Consider the following 10,176-nt stretch of genomic DNA (forward strand, 5'->3'; position numbering starts at 1 on the left):
AACCTCATGGCATCCCCCAAGTCCAAGGGCTTCTACTATCTGCAAAAGGCCAATAACGAGCTCCCCTTGATAGAGGGCTCAGTGTCCAATTCGGGGTCTTGGAAACAAAAAAATTTCTTCGTAGAGGGCCTTCTCTCTGTCCGTGAACACTTCCGTGCCACCCCCAGTAAGTACCCTGGTCCTCCTTTTCTCCTTGTTAGAACTTACTGCTTTGTACTCCTGCTTACACTGACAATGGCGTGGATCATGCAGAGCAATTTGCTGTTCCTTCGGTCGTTGGGTCGGAGGCGGACGTTGTGAATGACCTCATTAATGCTGACCCTGCCATGAAGAAGGCGGCATTCTTATTCACTGTGGCAAATCTCAACCGCCACCAGTTGTCCCCGGTCTCAGACCCCAAGTTCCTGTGGTCGATTCCTGGGTCTAAGAAGACAATGGCTGTGCCGGCTGAGCCTCTCCCAGATGATGGTGAGGCTGAGGAGGTGCCGAGGGAAGCCCCCCTTGAACGTGGGGGACCTCACCAGCGATCCTTGTCCCCCGGGGGATGCCCCCCTTATGACTCCTATGACCAGGACATGGCCTTCCAACCTCAAGACCAGCATGTCGCACCGGGGTGTTATGTTTCCCCTGGCCTTGAGGGCTACGACGCCTTCCCTTAGGCTCCTCTCGACCCTGGATCGTCGGGGGCTTATTACGCCGACCTTGCGGAGCCTCCCTCTGATCTACCAGAGCCTCAGTTTTCCACTTTCACCGCGCCCCCTCCCGCTTCGGCAAGCGGGTTGTCTGTCCTCATCCAGCCAGGTGCCCCTGGTACGGATGGGAAGCCCTAGGTGAGTCGGATGGCAACGTCTTACGAACAGTGATGCACCCAACTTGCCTCGAGCCTCCCTGTATCTGACTGGAGTGGCCTTGGGAACGTGACTCAGTCGGAACTTGGGGAGAACCTAAGGGGCTCCATGACTTGGGTGAGTCCCTGCACCTCGCGTCGGCCCTATTATGTATAGGTGTTTATGCATATATATTTTTTTGTTTTTGTCACTTATTGTTGTTGTTAACTTTCTTGTGCAGGCCTATACTGTGGCTTTGCGGTTTGCCGACTCGGCTGGCCATCTCTCCGTGTCGTGCACCGAGAGGGACCGTCTTGCAGCACGGGTTCAAGAGCTTGAGAAAGAGCTTAATGAGACCAAGGCTAAGTTTTCAAGGGTTCGGACCAAATTTTCCAACTTGTTACTAAAGAGGAAGGAAGTAAGGGCCAAGACCAAGGGGCTACAGGACAAGGTTACCAGCTTGGAGAGTGAACTCCAGGAGGCCAAGGCCATCGCGGTCGCGTCGCATCAGAGAGTTACCTAGTTGGAGGCCGAAGTCGAGGCCCTCAGGGCCGAACTTCAGTCGTCGCAGGAGAGAAATGCTTCCTTGGAGGTGGAGAAGGCTACCACCGAGCACAGGTCCATAGACCGTGCCCTTTACAACGTGTGGAGGCAGGATCCTAATTTCGATTTCTCTTCTTTCGGTGAGCACGCCGTCGCTCGAGCGGCCATGTGGAGTGCCCGCGGTAGGAGGCCCTGAAGTAGTTATTTCATAACATTTTCCAGCTAGCCCTCCATGGGTATACGCCCTCTTCCTTTTTTTTGTACTTTGGGCCTTTGTAATATGACTGTCATTACTATTTTTCTTTGGTAACTCTTGTACTATCTCCAAAACTTTCTTTTTCAATGTATATATACATGTGTTGCTATTTATCTTTTATTCTACTGCATTTGAGGTCCTTTTGAGCCTGTATGATGGGGTTTGGTTGGTTCCCCTCTTTTATTCACCAGGTTAGAGGTCCTTTGGAACCCATGTGAAAGGATTCACTGGGACCCCTTTTGGTGCCTCTTGATTACTTTTATAAGGATATTTTGACCCCTTGGGTCCTAACTATCCTTTTATATATTCTTGCGCACGCTTATTATTTGTTACGAGAAGTGTCCTTCTCGTCGTTATTCATAGTACTATTTTTGCAAGGGTCTCTTTTGGGACCCTTTTTGGCTAGGCGGCTTGGTGGCCGCTCTAGACTTATTATTGTTGTTACCATATATTGGCTAAACTTATTATTGGCTAGACGGCTTGGTGGCCGCTCTAGACTTATTATTGTCTTTACCATACATTTTTTTGTAAGTCCCTATGGCCTTCTTGATGTTCACAAGGGTAGCTAATCCTTGTGATCCCAGGAGATGCCTTGTCAGGACTTCGCTTAGGGCCCTGATATAAGGGGTCCTCTTTAGGGTCATGGTCTCTTTTTTTAGGAGGGCAAGGTTTAGGATCCTCTGCTTTAGGAGGGCAAGGGGTCCTTTTTAGGATCCTCCGTTAGAGGGTCCTTTTTAGGTTCCCCCTGCCAGTTGCATGTTTTCGCCTCCTGTCCTGCCCCCCAAGTGCTTGGTGAAATTTATTTCGGCAGGCACTTTGGCTGATGCCCGCGTAACGAAGAACAGTACATATGAAGTTGCAAACAGTTTCATTCATAAAATTCTGGCTACAGCAATACATATGAGATTTTCATAGAAAATAAAATAAAGAAGACTCAACCTACTCAGGAGGTTATCTAAGTAACCTATTTGATTCTTCTCTACCATACTAAGATAGCGTGCAACCCTTGTCCTTTTAGCACCGGGCGTGGGCGCCTTACGGGTAGTACTTCCTAAGGTACTTTACGTTCCATGCTCGAGGTATGATGGTGTCGTCCATGCGCGCCAGCTTATAAGCGTTCAGGGGTATGCACTGAGCAACCTGGTAGGGCCCCTCCCAGTTCGCCCCAAGCACTCCTGCTCCTGGGTCTCGCATCTTAGGGAGTACCTTCCTCAGCACCAGGTCGCCAACTCTGAAAGTTCTCTCTCGCACCCTCGAATTGTAGTACCTGGCGGCGCGCTGTTGGTATACTGCCACCCTCATTTGTGCTTTTTCTCTCTTCTCTTCAAGCATGTCCAAGCTCTCGGCCAGAGCTATGCGGTTGGCATCGTCTCCATACGCCTGTACCCTGAGGGACTCAACCTGCATCTCAACCGGGAGTACGGCCTCGCATCCGTAGGCCAAGGAGAATGGGGACTCCCCAGTAGTCGTGCGTGGGGTGGTTCTATAAGCCCACAGCACATTTGGTAGCTCCTCTACCCAGGCTCCCTTCATCTTTTCTAGCTTTGCCTTCAAGTTCTTATTAAGGACCCTGATTATGGCCTCCACCTGTCCATTGGCCTGTGGGTGTACGACCGCGGAGAAGCTTCTCCTTATGCCCCTTCCCCTACAATACTCCTCGAAAGCTACCCCCTCGAATTGGGTACCGTTGTCAGAAATAATTTTGTAGGGTACTCCATATCTACAAACAATGAATTTGTTGACGAAAGAGGTGATGTGCTTGGCCGTTATCTTCATGAGGGGTTCTGCTTCTACCCACTTAGTAAAGTAGTCCACTGCTACCACCGAGTATTTCGCTCCACCCCTGCCTGTAGGAAGAGCGCCGATCAAGTCTATCCCCCAGATAGCGAAGGGCCAGGGGCTGGTCATGCTAGTTAGCTCACTTGGGGGTTTCCGAGGGTAGTTGGCGTGCCTTTGGCATTTGTCGCATTTCTTGGCAAAGTCATGCGCGTCTCTCTCCATGGAGGGCTAGTAGTATCCTTGTCTTATGGCCTTCCTGGCGGTGGAGGGTCCGCTCTCATGGTTGCCACACTCTCCCTCGTGTATCTCATGCAATACTCTCAACGCCTCCTCCCCTTCCACACACCGCAGGAGTGGCATTGAGAACCCTCTCTTGTAAAGAACCCCTTCTACCAGGGCGTATCTAGCGGCCCTGTACACCAACCTCCGGGACTCGTTTTTGTCTACAGGCAAGGTTCCTTCCTCCAGGTATCTTTTGATCGGCTCAGTCCATGACTCCCTTGGGACACTAATCATGTGCACGGTCGCGCCTTCGATGCTGGGTTTGGTTAAGTACTCCACGGGTATCGACTCCAAGATATCACCGTCCTTGGTGGACGCCAGCTTCGTGAGTGCATCAGCATGGGTATTCCTTTCTCTGGGGATTTGCTCTATGCTATATGCACTAACCGTCCCAGATAGCCCTTCACCCTTTCCAAGTAGGCTGCCATCTTGGGTCCCCTCGCCTGGTATTCCCCCTTTACTTGGTACACCAACAACTGAGAGTCGCTAAAGATACGAAGGTGCGTCACTCTCAGCTCCTGGGCCAACCCCAAGCCAACCAGGAGCGCCTCGTACTCCGCCTAGTTATTGGAGGCCTCAAACCCGAACCGGATCGCGCAATACATTTTGTGTCCCTCGGGCCCTGTCATCATGATGCCCGCTCTGGATCCTCCCTCATTAGACGCCCCATCAACATGCAAACTCCATTCCTCCAGACCCCCTCGCTCTTCCTCTATAACAGGCTGCTCCCCTTCTTCATTTCTTCCTCCATTCGGCTGATGGGTGAACTCTACTATAAAGTCTGCCAGCACCTGTCCGTTGATGGAAGCTCTTGGGGTATACACAATGTCAAATTGACTCAACTTGATCGACCATTTCATCACCCTCCCTGAGGTCTCAGGTTTATGTAAGACCTGCCTCAAAGGACTATCCGTCAGGACTTCAATCGCGTGCGCATGGAAGTAAGGCCTTAACTTCCTTGAGGCCACAACTAACGCATAGGCCAACTTTTCAAGGCTGATATAGTATCGGTTCTCCGCGTCCACTAAATGCTTGCTGATATAGTACACAGGCTGTTGCTGCTTCTTCTCCACTTTAACCAAGGCTGCGCTTATGGCGTGCTCAGACACTGCCAAGTACAGGTATAGCTTCTCGCCTTTCTCAGGTTTTGCCAACAGGGGTGGCTTCCCCAAGTGCTCCTTCAGCTTGACAAATTCCTCTTCGCATTTTTCATCCCAAGCAAACTTTTTGCTCCCTTTGAGGATGCCAAAGAAGGGGAGGCACTTATCGGTGGACCTTGAAATAAATCTATTAAGGGCCGCCACCCTTCCCGTTAAGCACTGCACTTCCTTCTTATTCTTTGGCGGGCTCATCTCTATTAGGGCCTTTATCTTATCATAATTGGCCTTGATGCCTTTGGAATTGACCATGAAGCCCAAGAATTTTCCTGAGGATACACCGAAGGTGCACTTGACGGGATTCAACTTCATTCAGTATTTCCTAAGTGTGTCGAACATCTCGCCAAGGTCCTTGTTAAGCTCTGTTGCATTCTTGGTCTTTACTAACATATCATCCACATACACCTCCATGTTCCTCCCTATCTGGTTGGCGAACATCTTATTTACCAACCTCTGATAAGTGGCACCTGCGTTCTTCAACCCGAAGGGCATCACCTTGTAACAGAAGAGCCCTTTATCTGTAATGAATGACGTGTGCTCTTCATCTGCTGGGTTCATTGGGATCTGGTTGTACCCCGAGTAGGCGTCCATGAAACTCAGTAATTAATGTCCTGCCGTCACGTCTACTAGCTGATCTATCCTTGGGAGTGGGAAGCTTTCCTTAGGACAAGCTTTATTCAGGTTCGAGAAATCGACGCAGGTCCTCCATTTCACATTTGGCTTCAGAACGAGTACTGGGTTCGACACCCACACAGGGTAAAAAGACTCACGGATGAACCCGTTGGCCTTCAGCTTGTCAATCTCCTCCTTTAATGTTGCGTACCTTTCTGGGTCTAGCGCCCGCCTCTTCTGCCTAACGGGCCTCGCTTCTGGGGAGATATTCAGATGGTGGCACATCACACCGGGGTCTATACCCACCATATCCTCATGACTCCATGCGAATACGTCTAGATTATCCTTCAAAAACCTTATCAACTCCTCCTTCACGTCATTTTGCAGGCTTCTCCCTATCTTCAATTTTCTTAACGGTTCCTCCGTCACCGTAACTTCCTCTACTTCCTCCACTGGTTCCACTCTTGACTCCTCCACGACTCAAGGGTCCAGGTCCTGCGGACCCCCCGCGGGCACACGTAGTGCCTCATGTATCACCATAGCCATTGGTTCCCGCGGTGTCACAGGCGCACGGAGTGAGGTGTTGTAGCACTCCCTTGACTCTTTTTGTTCTCCCTTCATACTAGCGACCCCTCCTAGGGTTGGGAACTTGACAACCAGGTGATATATTGAAGTTATGGCTTTCAATTCTCTTAGGGATGTTCTCCCCAATACCGCATTGAAAGCTGATGCACAATCTAGTACGACAAAGTTAGCCATGACTGTAGTCTGCTGAGATTGCTCCCCCATGGTGACTGCCAATTCGATCATCCCTAGGGGTTGCACTGAGTCCCCCGTGAATCCATATAGGGATGATTGGCAGGGCTTCAGATGACGAATGCCCAGTCTCATCTTTTCCAAGGCAGGGCAATATAGGATGTCCACCAAGCTCCCGTTGTCCACTAGGACTCGATGCACGCGCATATTTTCCAACTGAACTGTCAGCACCAGCGGATCATTGTGGGGAAAATGTACCCCCCGCGCATCCTCCTTAGTGAATGTTATCGAGTCATTTTCCCCCTTGAAGCTTTTCAGGGGTCGCTGTTCCAAACTCATGACACAGGGTGGTGGGCTTCGCCGAGCCTCTCTTGCATATTTATCTCGCCCCTTCCGAGAGTCCCCCCCAAATCTTGGACCTCCGAAAATGGTTCGAACCTCCCCCTGTATTTCTGGGGATCGCCCTTGTGTCTGGGGTGCCGCATGCTCGTCCTCTGGCTTTGGCCTTTCTCTCCTAACATAACGGCCTAGGTGTCCCCTGCAGATGAGCTCCTCAATTTCTTCCTTCAAATGGATACACTCTGCCGTGGTGTGACCGATATCCTTGTGGTACTGGCAGTATCTACTGGGGTCCCTTTTGGACCGGTCCTTTCTCATTGGTGGGGGCTTCTTGAAGGGAACTCGATCTTCGTTGGTGAGGTAAATATGCGCCCTGGTATCTGTGAGGTTCATATAGTAAGTATAAGTCGCTTTCCTATGATCATTCCCCCGTTTGGTCTTCCTCTGTTGGTCATCTCTCGACCCATCGTACACCCTTTTCTTCTTTGTTACATTCGTCCCGTCGCCAGCCGAGGGCTTCGCGCGGGGCTCCTCCTTTCCTGCCTTCAGGTTTGCGTGGCCATCCTCCACACGAATGTACTTTTGCTCTCTCTCGTAGAAGTCATCTAAGTCGGTGACTTCCCTCTTCAACATATTGTCCCACAACTTGCTTCCTGGGAGCACTCCGGCTGTAATGTTCATTTTTAACTCTCGGTGAGTTAGGCTTCCCACTTTCGCAGCCTCCATATTGAACCGGTGAATGTAGCTCTTCAGGCTCTCATTCTCCCCTTGCTTCGCGTTGGCCAGGCTGGTACCTAGCATCGTGTAGTCCCACACGGCATGGTGTTGTTGGAGGAATTCGTCAAAAAACTGCTACCAGGACCTGATGGACCCCGGCCTTAATCTTTTGAACCATTTGTAGGCGGGTCCTTTCAAAGTGACAGCGAAGCAGTGGCATCTAGCACCACTTTCGATCCCTCTCAGTTTCATCAGATCGTTAAACGCATCCAAGTGGTACTTTGGATCCGTATTTCCTTCATAGGGGGTCATATTGGGTTCCTTAAAGTTGGCAGGGAGCCGGATGGCCTGAATCTCCCTCACAAAGGGCGACTCATGGTCAAATTCTTCCTCAAAGACCTGGCCGCCTGATGCGGTGACGATCTTGCTTCGCAGGCTCCTCATCTTCGTGTCCAGGTCCTGCCTCCTCTTGCTTAGAGTGTCCCTCAAAGCGGACGGGCTAAGATCCGCCTTTCCCTTGCCCTCCCGAGGCGCCATAGGGGGCGTGGTCCCTTTGCCTACCCTCTTTTTATTAAGCTCCTCCCGTAAATCCGAAGGTGCTCTTTTAGAGGTGACCTCGTCCTCGTTGCGAGGGGCAGCGTTGGTCCTTGGCGCTGGTTTCTGGGCCTGCTTAGGTGGTTCAGGGTGCTCGCGTTGCTTCGCTCGAGGGGTGTTACTGGTAGAGTGTCGGGTTCTCCCATCATCTACTGGTACGGTGGTCTCCACCCCATCCTGTCCTTTCTCCTTCCTCTTAGGCAAGGTGACGCTCGATTTACCCTACAACAGGCCATTCAGGACCTCTTGCATGTTCTCCAAGGTGGTCTCCAACCTTTGGTTCTTACGGTGGAGCTCACATATTTCCTCTTCATAGAATTGAGATTTCGAACTCGAGCTCACGGAATGGACCCGGGGATGCTTGTCATGCCTACGAGTAGAGGGGCCCGGGTCCTGCCGGCCAGAGTTCGGTACCTGTGGTGGTTTTGGGAGAGGGAACTCATTAGCATTTCCCAGTGGTGCTCTTGGAGGACTTTCTCCAGGTGGAGCGGCCAGTGACGAGGCCACTCTATCACCTCCGTGAACCTCAGGGTCCTTCGGGGGCTCCACGTCTCTGGGTGGAGGAGCGTCCTTCATGGAGGCCTTCATCTGGACTCCGTTTAGGTGAACCTCTACCTCTCGTGGCTCCCTGAGTCGCTTTGAACGTCTTGGCATTTCTTCTTGCCGGAAATAATGGTGGAACAGTTGCTTGGAACTAACTTTCCCACAGACGGCGCCAAACTGTTGACGGTGAGAACTCGTCAACTAAGTTGAGTTGGAAATAATTATCAAGTAAAGATAGTCAATAAGAAAGTTGTAGAAACTTAAGCAATAACTCAAGAACAATGACAAAACAACAATGGAGAAATCAATCTTTCATTCACTCTCAAGCACTTGCTACAGTAAATTTTCCAACCCCCCTTCAGGTGGAGTTAGAGTTCATTTTATAGTAGGCTCTAACGGCCCTGGGTACATGGTGGTCCAGGAGACCAAGTGGTACATAAGTACTTTTTCAGGATTGTGGCTCCAGAGGTTGTGGTCGTGCATCCAGTACAGGGGCAGGCGTCAGGAAGATGTCTCCACTACTTGTCCGTACCCATGTCGGGGGAGTGGTGGCAGACTTAGTGATGCAGGTGGTAGTGGTGTCGACTCTGACTCCTGGCTGTAGACGTACGGGCCATAACTCCTATCCCAGCATTCCCACTCCCCCACTGGTACGGGTGTCCGTATTTCAACATACAAGGTCTTAAGGGTCGTACCCAATATGAGATCGTACAAGTACGTTCCATTCAACTCATACCCGGGCCCCTAAGCATTGGGGTCCCAAGGTATAGGGAACGGGACACTTGGTGCGCGTAAAGGTGGTGGCGTGAGGCGAGGCTCTCGGGTCCTTGACACGAGATGCCTGAAGCACCCCGAGGTCACCTGCATGCATAAGTGATAGGCATGGGGCCTTGATAGATGGGTGCGAGGTGAGATAACCTCCTCGCGAGCCCCTTGGTGTCGAGGCTCCTTTGACTTGTGGCCTCATTCGCGAGGCCACCTGGTGCTTCGGGCGTGGCTGCGCGAGGCCGAGGGCCTGCTGGGGCGCGAGGCCACCTGGTGCTTCGGGCATGGCTACGTGAGGCCGAGGGCCTGCTGGGGCGCGAGGCCACCTCGCGGGGCACGGTCCTAGGCATGCGAGGCCATTGCGAGAGGGTGGTCGCTCTCGCGTCTCGTGGCTTAAGCATGTGTTGAGGCCTTTAAGGGACCTTAGCGCGTGTCTTGGTTCTTTTATGGGCGTGGAATATTGAGCGTCCACATCTTTTAAAAGGGAAAAAAAGTCAAACCCTAATAAAAATTCATCAAAAACAATCCCCACATAAACCATGGACTTCCATTGAGGCTAAACAAATTAGCCATCTTAAGCTCTCTTATAAAAAATAAAAATAAATAAAAAACTTTAACACACTATAATTTAAATTCAATGATCATCAAGATTTCAAACTTTAACAACTCATCAAAATTTCATCAATGTGACAGGATATTGAAAAGGGAAATTTTATACTATATGTCTTATAAGATACTTAATTTTTTTAAAATGCCAACATAACTTACTCTCCCAAACATATGCCATTTCTAATTTTTTAGACAAAAACACCCCTAGCATTAAACACTCTCATCCCAGCCGAACTCTCTCATTTCTCTCTCAGTAGAATTTTCTCTCAACCTCTCAAACCCCTCACATTCTCACCATCTCTCTCAGGCGAAGCTCTCTCTCTCGTCACAGCCGCTATCGCCACCTTCTTCTCCATCGCCAGCAACGGTAAGTCAGTTTTTGTGGTTTATTTTTTAA

The sequence above is a fragment of the Humulus lupulus genome, chromosome 1 (assembly GCF_963169125.1).
Source record: "Humulus lupulus chromosome 1, drHumLupu1.1, whole genome shotgun sequence".
Classification (NCBI taxonomy): domain Eukaryota; kingdom Viridiplantae; phylum Streptophyta; class Magnoliopsida; order Rosales; family Cannabaceae; genus Humulus; species Humulus lupulus.